This window comes from Engystomops pustulosus, chromosome 4 (genome assembly GCF_040894005.1).
Source record: "Engystomops pustulosus chromosome 4, aEngPut4.maternal, whole genome shotgun sequence".
Taxonomy (NCBI): Eukaryota; Metazoa; Chordata; class Amphibia; order Anura; family Leptodactylidae; genus Engystomops; species Engystomops pustulosus.
Genome location: NC_092414.1, coordinates 123,717,875 through 123,725,648, shown reverse-complemented (window position 1 = coordinate 123,725,648; position 7,774 = coordinate 123,717,875). Strand labels below are relative to the sequence as shown.

The window sequence follows — 7,774 nt, the reverse complement described above, 5'->3', positions numbered from 1 at the left end:
TCTCTTGGGAAAAAGTTTGCACTCCTACCAAATCTCAGCAAGACATTTTCTTGCCAAGGAAAAAAAAAAAATGAAAGAAGACCTAGAGTTCTGCTGTGGGAGTCGAGATGTCTTTGTGTATGCATCTGTTCTGTCCTGTACACATTGCAATGGCACAGCTTCATATTGTGCTCAGTGTGAATGTCTTGACTCTTTTCCAGTGAAATACAATCATAGTGTAATAGAAACTCTGCTTTCCTAGGAAGATTTCCTTGAAAACAGCGCGACAAGACAGTACCTAAAGGTATTTAGTACCAAATACTGTGATTCACTAGAATATTTATGATGAACCCACAAAATACCGTAAATGTCTTAACGATGAGGGACCCACCTAATGCTGGTGCATTGTAGCCATTGTATGTTATTTTGGCTCAAACGGTTTTTCAATGAAATCTAAGTCAGTAATGGAAATAGTCAAAGTTGCATAAACATTATTAATGAAACCCATTTACTGATCATACTGCATGTGATAAAAATCGATTTAGCAGAGATCCGTATTTCTGTTACAAAGCTCCATATTCTCTCCATAAACTTGCTGTAGAATCAAATAATACATTGCTGTCTTGCCTACAGCCAGTTTAGGGGAAACTGTCCACTCATTAGTTCAGGTATCGTCAGAATAAAGAATACAAGAAGTACCAGATTTAGGAATACCCATGTTGATTAGATGACATTTCTGGTAACTACTATTATACTTCTAAAATACCTAATCCATACTTAGCGATACATACGTTATAGTTATCACGTACATGTTTGGATCTCACAAAATCATCACATCAGTAACCATAGGAGATTTAATCTTGTTGCTTTGTTACTTTTCCTGTTATCACACAGCTGTCATAAGTCCCTACAGTTTAGCCAGTGCATACAAGGAGTCCATGGTAGTCTGGGACACACCGCATGTCTAACTGCTTTAGTCATGGTAATGACCATTGCTAAGAACTGAAGATTTGTGTAGTTCAGAACGCACAGGTCTTTTTACATGCATCCCATGTTTGTCATTTATTTTTAGTGGACCATTAAAGTTAATTGGATTTTATTAATTTTTGAGTGAAATTCCATTTTTGTAAAGATTATTTTTATTGCAGGACCTGATATCCTACAGGACAGCCCTGAGGAAGCCACTGTTGATGGCGATGGAGTTTTTACCCCAGTTCCCCTATCTGGAAGGACCATTTTATTTACCAGGTAATAGACTGCATGTATATCTAATAGTTGGGGATCTCGTGGTTAATGATGGGGTGATTATCAGTGATATGATATGCTCTCTTTTTTAAGCACTTGCACCGTGTGAATATTTTTACCACCCATGAATGCCTGAGTTCACTTGTACACACAATTGTTGATTTATTGTTTGCACACGCTATAATATGTTGTGCGTTCCCTAGAAATGTTATTATGATGAGTTTTCACTTTTTTATTGAATGCATTCACTCAGTGTGCAGTCTTTTGTATTATGAGTATCTAGAGAGATTACCTATTCGTAAATGACATGTCTTCTTGGGTACTCTTAATCCCCACCGTAGAATCCTGATATGGAGGTCACTAAGGAGTTAATACAGGGAAGTATGGAGGGTAACCATACTTTAAATAGTAATGTATATGCAGCTTTGGCATGGAAAATAATTATATCAATATTAGACATGTATCTCTATATGTTGAGTTGTTAAAGATGGATTATCTTATTGGCTTATTGTATCGCAGTTTAATCTTTAAGAGCCGTTTTTCTCCAGATCAGGAGGATATTTCACAGATCAGTGGACAATACATGGTTACACTTCCTCTCTTCTCCTCACTCCCTCCCCTCCCACTCTTACAATGACTGTGCAAGGTGTAAAAGAACCTTTTTGTGTGCACTCTTTACTAAAATTACATTTATAATAATGTAAAAATGAATTGCCACTAGTTCCTTTAATCTGAATTAGTCAATTAGGATTTTCCATACTTTCTCATTCATGTTTTCTCATTCACAAACAGTCCAAGATTTTCCCATGATGTAAAGTCAGCATAGGACAATTCTTTAACTTTAAAGATTATTAAACTTGCTTACAACTTACTTTACCCAACCATATAATATGTGTTTCACTGTATCCAGTGCATATTTTAGTATCTGCTTCTGCCTTGTTGCTATTGTTTTGTCAAATATGAGTCAAGCAATCAAGGAAATAAATTGAAAGTGAAAAGTCAACGAGACTGGTGTAAGATTGTACATTGGTGTGACAATGATAAAGATTCAGTGACCGAGTTTCTGAAGACTTTGAAGCTGCTAAGAGAGCAGTTTTACACTAAAGCCCCAAAGCAAGTACTGTAAAATTCCATTTGAATTTTCTAGCTGGAAGCCCAAACACTGCCACATGCTGATACTGATAAATCCAAAGAGGCACAACCTTTGCAAAGCATTTTTTTTATCAAGAGTAAAATGATGCTGCCTCAGCAGCCCATAAGTAGAAAATATATCATGTTGTATTACGTTCCCTTTATATACACAATATGGTAATTGTATACATTTTGAATGTATTTTAAGGTGCTTCTAAAAAACACTCAATTATGATGCACTCAATTCTTTAACATATAAGTAAACGTGGATACTGGCAACCGTGCAAGTGATACTAAGGAAACTGTATGCACTGGTTGAAATGAGAGGAAATTGGCAAAGTCAGCATTATTACACATAACTTATTAATATTTCAATAAAACATCTACTCATTACAGATCTAGCACTTAGCAGTCTTAATTTGATACACATTTGATTCATATTGTTCACATGTACAGAAATGATTTTGAAGCAGAGATGGAGACACTTCAAACCTATTTTCAAGGAAATTGTGTCATCACCAATGACATCCTGTATATTACCCAAATATTTCTCTTTGAGACCATAGGTGACACTGGAAAAGCAGAGCAACAACTGCCAAGCACAATTCTGAAGTCACTAAGGGTGTTTTCCCAGTCTCCAAATTAAAAAGTATCTCAAAAACAAAATTATCTATATTATTCATCTATAATGTAAGCCCCTAATATCTAGGCATGAAAAGTCCTCAATGACTAAACCATTTTTTTGATTTTGCAGACATGGTAAATTATGTCCACAACTAGAGAAAAATAAATTTAAGTAGATAATTTGATCCAAATTTCATTACCATTTTGATTCGTTACCGAGCCAAAGTTCCTGGCACTTTTTGGTAACAACATTTTCCCAAAATGGTGGCTACAAGCAAGAAAACAAATTTCCAGGAATAGAACCTCTTATGTGATGATCTGTAAGTAGTTGATCAGCAGGTAGCCAAACCCTGTGATGTCTCAGCCCCTATAAATTGTGACAGATGTGTCCATGCTAAGGATAAATTGGGAAGGTGCAGAGATCTGGAGCAAGCCATGTTAAAGGAAACCTACCATGAAGAATCTACAATCAGAAGTGTATACTAGTAATATCTAAATTAACCACAGAGGCTACTGGAGCGTGTACTAACCTGGTCGGGCACTGGGAGATAAGGCTACTCCACGCCCCAGTAACCTCTGCATTTAATTTACATATTACATAAATTATGTTTTTAACAAATTAGGTTACAGTAGGTTGCAGATTAGGCCAGAGGCAGGAGAAATATACCATCAGATCTACTTCTGATGGTATATTGCTCATGGTAGGATTCCTTTAAGGGAAAGCTCTTTGGGGATATTGTTGATGACAGTCCTGCTGAAGCAGGTTGCCATTTAGTCATTTCGTGGTAAAAACACAATGTCATTGCTGCTGCAGCCAATAGTCTGCCTTCAATTGATCGATGGCAGCCTATCTAGTTACTGTTTGCCTTGTGAGCTCATGTCCATACACAATGACAATTCCATTCATATTGTAATGAAAGGGTTTAACTGGTACATGATTAGATCACTTCCCTGTATTTTCTTGGGGGGAAGGGGCGTTACTGAAGGTTGCTGTATGCTTTTCTTTTGTTCTAGGTAGGCATTAAATATGTCAGTAAATCCCTACCTACACATCCACGTATTGTTTGAGACCTGCTTCTCATACTACTGTATCACAGTATATGTTTCACTACCATTAAGAACTTGCCCTGCAACGTACAGTGGTTAAAATGCACATATTCTCAAACAGTAGGAGAATGGGGGCACTACCCACTTGCTGGATGAATGTCCATTCAGATATCTGCAAGGGGTATATAATCAAGCATGTAATATACATGGAGGGTATAGGTGTGGTGCTCAGTCGCCTCCACATAGACAAGCAAACTGATAAAATAAAGTAATACAAGAATGATTTTTAAACTCTCTCCTCTACAATCTATCTTTAATTATAGCTTATTGCTAGCACTTGCGATTATTTAGCCCTATCCACCACCTTCATGCCAGTGAGGTGTGAAGGGGGGGGTGACCAGCCAAACAGAGGGTGCGGCTGCCCGGGAGAGGGCCGGCGTAGGGTGTTATTGACCCCGTGCCTGCGCACTCACTGCAGCCAGCAAGTTTTTACATGTGATAATTAGACAGCTACGTTTTTTTCTATGCTAGGCAGGGCAATTTAATATATCTGTGCAATCATTTTCTAGCAAAGTTGTGTCCTTCTAGAGCAAAGCAGGAAACAAGAAGGTTGAGTTCTGAATCTCTAAAGGTGAACGTATTGACAGAAAGAAATGTAAAAGTGTATAAAATGAAATATATACTAGTACTCAATCTCTTCCCAAAAGGCTCATATAAATACATGTCTGGATTAATATTAAGAGCCCAACCGTGGCACTTAAACAGCATCACATCATTGGGCGGCTTCGATCATTTGTGACAGTCAGTGTGTTCATATCCGATTACTGTCCCTGATGAAATTGATACAGAAACACATGAGTCTCTTTATCTTGCTTCGGTAATAGGTTCTAGACAGTCTCTTCTGAGAGAGAGGAGATTAGAACACTATGCTTTTTACAAAGGCTAAGCCAGATTCTCCTAACTTGAGCATCATTGCGACCTATAAATACAACCATAAAGTGCCATAAAGAGGGAAACTGGGGACTGGTAACCCTGTCATACTCTGATTGTTATTTTGTGGTGGAAGGCTCGCACTAACTATTGATTCTACCCTAGTTTTAGCTTACACTATTAATGGTTACATTTTTAAATTCCAAACACATACTCCTTCTAAGAGTTCCTTCAGTGAAATTATATATATGGAGGATAAGTTAAAGGTTAACAAACTACTGTGTAAATTATGTTACAATTGAAACTCTCTTTAACAGTGAACTTTATCATTATATATCGTATGTATATTACAAAGGTCTGGAGATACATTTCTCGTGAGCAGCATACAATTACAGTATACTACATAGACCTAAAACCCTGCAGCTGCTCAGAATGTTTAAAAGTCATCTGGCATTCAATACAATATTTTCCATGTGCTACAATATATATAGTGTATTATGTAGCATACGGAAAATGTGTAAAGGGCAGTGAAAAAAGTAGAAAATGATCACATACTCCATGAAAAGTCTCATTAATTAAAGAAAAGACAAGCCAAACATTTGATACATGTGCACCAATGAGTCTGTAGATAAAGGTTCACACTGATACACAGCCATGAGAAAAAGAAAGTATACCCTGTCTAAATTCTATACTTTTACATTATAAGTCATAAAAAAATGTCTGGTCCTTAAAAATCTTAATAGTAGGTAAATGCAACCTCAAATAAACATTGCATGACTAATGATGGTGTTAAGCTTGAGCCCTTGGGAGCTGTGTAATCACATGTTTTGTGAAAGTGCTTGCAGCTCTTCCAACGCATACAAAACACCGGTAAAAATTTTAAAAAAAACAGATTTGAATTTAACATGGTCCTTTTTTAAATGTAAATTCTTATGACATGCAGGTATATAGCAGGAAAACTATAGCTCATAAACATAAGGCATACAACAACAACATTACCATTACAGCACAGGCCCCAGTAGTATACAGCACAGCCCCCAGTAGTATACAGCACAGCCCCCAGTAGTATACAGCACAGCCCCCAGTAGTATACAGCACTGCCCCCAGTAGTATACAGCACAGCCCCCAGTAGTATACAGCACTGCCCCCAGTAGTATACAGCACTGCCCCCAGTAGTATACAGCACAGCCCCCAGTAGTATACAGCACTGCCCCAGTAGTATACAGCACAGCCCCCAGTAGTATACAGCACAGCCCCCAGTAGTATACAGCACTGCCCCCAGTAGTATACAGCACTGCCCCCAGTAGTATACAGCACAGCCCCCAGTAGTATACAGCACTGCCCCCAGTAGTATACAGCACAGCCCCCAGTAGTATACAGCACAGCGCCCAGTAGTATACAGCACAGCCCCCAGTAGTATACAGCACTGCCCCCAGTAGTATACAGCACTGCCCCCAGTAGTATACAGCCCAGCCCAGCATTAAAAAAAATAAATAAACTTATATACTCACCCTCCGGTGGCCCCGATGTGCGGCGCTGCTCCCCCGATGTCCGCGCCGTCTTCTTTCTTCTGCTGGGCGCCGCCATTGATCTTCCCCGGCAGGTGCCTAGTATGACGCGCCGCTGCTGACGTCATACTAGGCGCCGACCCGGGGAAAGACATGGCGGCGCCCAGCAGAAGAAAGAAGACGGCGCGGAAGACTGAAGACAGCACAGCGCGGACATCGGGGCCAACGGAGGGTGAGTATTTCCCCCCCCCCCCCCCGATGTCTTTTTGAGGCTGCCGGCAGCCATCGCTGTGCAAACACCCGCGATCGGTGCTAGCACCGATCGCGGGTGTTACCGGTAAGCCTTTGCTGCAAAATGCAGCAAAGACTTACCGGCTATGGAGAGGGCTCAGCCCGTGAGCCCTCTCCATGCACCGGGACTGCCGCTGTATAAGACGATTACCGGCGTATAAGACGACCCCAGAGAAGACAGAAGATTTTTCTGTCTTCAAAAGTCGTCTTATACGCCGGTATATACGGTAGCTTCTTTAGCAAAGACCTAAAAGATACTTCTTAATATTCAGTACAAAACTATAGTTATGAAAAAGTATCTCTCATGCTCCTTACTAATTTGACAGCTCGATGTAATGGAATTTAATTGTGGTATTTAGTAACAAAGGAACCAATATATCCTAATATATGCTGCTTCCCCCTATTTAACTAATGAGATTTTTGTAAAGTGTGTCCCTCAGGGCAGCCATGACTGTGTTTCCTTCCCCTGCAGTCTTCTCAGTCTGTTCTAATACAAATGACTTTGTTACAGAGCCATCAGCAGTTTCAACAGGGTCAAGACAAAAGAAACATCACAGCTTGTGAACTGTGAAGTCTCTGGGCTGCAGGCAACAGATATTAGAGCAGCATCAGCTCAGGATGTCATTTCATCTAACCGACGAATTGCCAAGATTCCTAAAAACCTGTGAATTTACAGAAAAAATCTGCCAATCCATATAAATGTATTAACCATAAATGTAACATGAAAAATAAATATTGAATTCTACTATACTGTGTCATAGGTTGTCAACTTTTCTTCTGTTTCCTCAGGTTTTAAAGCACGTCATAAATAAATTAAAGCCTACAAACTATTTATGTGGCCAAAATCAGAATACCAAACCAAAAGTTCACCAATAAATCGAGGTTAAACAGAACAATACTAACTCTTTCAACCAGTAGGCATATACTAACAGCCAAAGTGAATTACAATGATGATCTTCTGACACAATATATTAGTCAATATGCAAACAGTTTGAAATATTGATAATGTGCCACTTCCA

The 7,774-nt window shown here is 39.1% G+C and overlaps 1 long non-coding RNA gene across 1 annotated transcript; it reads left to right on the top strand.

Moving 5' to 3' along the window:
- Positions 1 to 225: 225 nt before the first annotated feature.
- LOC140129081 (uncharacterized) lies at positions 226 to 7,470 on the top strand. Its single transcript, XR_011855297.1, has 3 exons — positions 226 to 283; positions 1,128 to 1,227; positions 7,267 to 7,470. It is a non-coding gene; the product is annotated as an uncharacterized lncRNA (long non-coding RNA).
- Positions 7,471 to 7,774: the final 304 nt, after the last annotated feature.